Source organism: Otolemur garnettii, unplaced genomic scaffold, assembly GCF_000181295.1.
Source record: "Otolemur garnettii isolate 467f Iridium unplaced genomic scaffold, OtoGar3 scaffold00287, whole genome shotgun sequence".
NCBI lineage: Eukaryota > Metazoa > Chordata > Mammalia > Primates > Galagidae > Otolemur > Otolemur garnettii.
Window position 1 is genome coordinate 565,092 of NW_003852682.1, and position 1,666 is coordinate 566,757.

The window sequence follows — 1,666 nt, forward strand, 5'->3', positions numbered from 1 at the left end:
GGTCTTGCTCTGGCTCAGGCTGGTCTCGAACCTGTGAGCTCAGGCAATCCACCCACCTCAGACTTCCAGAGTGCTGGGATTACAGGTGTGAACCACCCACGCCCAGCCATGTCTACTTGCTTTTATGTGCACGGAGCCATCTGTATAAAGACACACAGAAATCTGAGATGTAGGGCTGTCACTAGGAAAGGAAACCCCCTTTTACTAAGTGATTTGTGTGTGGTCCTTTTGAATTGAGCCTGGTCTCCCGCAGATTATGCAGCACTGGGTGCTCCGTGCTCTGAGCAGACACTGCCACCTCAGGGTCACAGGCACTGTGACCAGGCATCATGAGCCTCCCTCCCTTGGTGTTCAGGCCATCTCTCCACCTTTGAGCAGAACTGAATCAGCCCTGGGGGCAGTCAGCCATCACAAAACCCCAGCAAAACAATCCTTTGTCTGCCCCTGGGATCCATCTGCCCAGAATGCAGCTGTTTAGTGTGTGTGCCCCATAACACTGAGGCTGGTTTCGAAGGAATCTCAACGTGGGGTTGCCCAAAGTCTATAGGCACCCCCAATGCAGCACCACCTGGTGGGAACACATGACTGGGAGTGAGTCCCAGCAACCTGCGCTGGGGGATACACCACAAGGCTCCTGGAACTGGAGGACACTGCTGAGGCAACTGCAGAGGTGGGCTGGGCACACAGAGGCCTCTTCTGGAGGGGACACACAGACCAAGGTAACAATATTCTCTATCCTTAGTGCAAGCAGGGAGCACCCAGGTTTATCACGCATAAAATTTACCATTTTAAAGGCCAGGCACAGTGGCTCACGCCTGTAATCCTAGCACTTGGGAGGCAGGTAGATTTCCTGAGCTCACAGGTTCCAGACCAGCCTGGACCAGAATGAGACCTCATCTCCAAAAATAGTCAGGCATTTGGTGGGCACCCGTAGTCTCACTTACTTGGGAGAATGAGGCAAGAGAATTGCTTGAGCCCAGGAGTTTGAGGTTGCTGTGATGCCCCAGCACTCTACCAAGGTCCACATAGACTCTCTCTCTCTATCTCCAAATAAAAAAAAAAAAGGGCAGCGCCTGTGGCTCAAAGGAGTAAGGCACCGGCCCCTTTCAAACCCAGCCCTGGCCAAAAAAAAAAAAACTGCAAAAAAAGAAAGAAAAAACAATTTACCATTTTAAGAGTAGATCACTGTGGGAGGCTGAGGCAGGAGGATTACTTGAGCTTAAGAGTTCGAGGCTTGGCTCAGCGCCTGTGGCTCAAGTGGCTAAGGCACTGGGTTTGAATCCAGCCTGGGCCCACCAAACAATAATGATGGCTGCAACCAAAAAGTAGCAGGACGTTGTGGCGGGCGCCTGTAGTCCCACCTACTTGGGAGGCGGAGGCAGGAGACTCACTTAAGCCTAGGAGTTGGAGGTTGCTGTGAGCTGTGATGCCATATCTCTCTACCCAGGCGGACAGCTTGAGGCGCTGTCTCAAAAAAAAAAAAAAAAAAAAGAAAACATTTTATTTTTGTTAAAATAAAGAGAGAGAGGTAAAAAGAAATAATGGCTTTGGAACTATGCAGTCCTGAATTTGTGACCCTTCTCTACCATACAGGTCAAGCTATGTAATGAGGCACCTTGTACAATATGAAAATGGGGGATCCTTTACTCAAAAGCAGCAAAAGCTG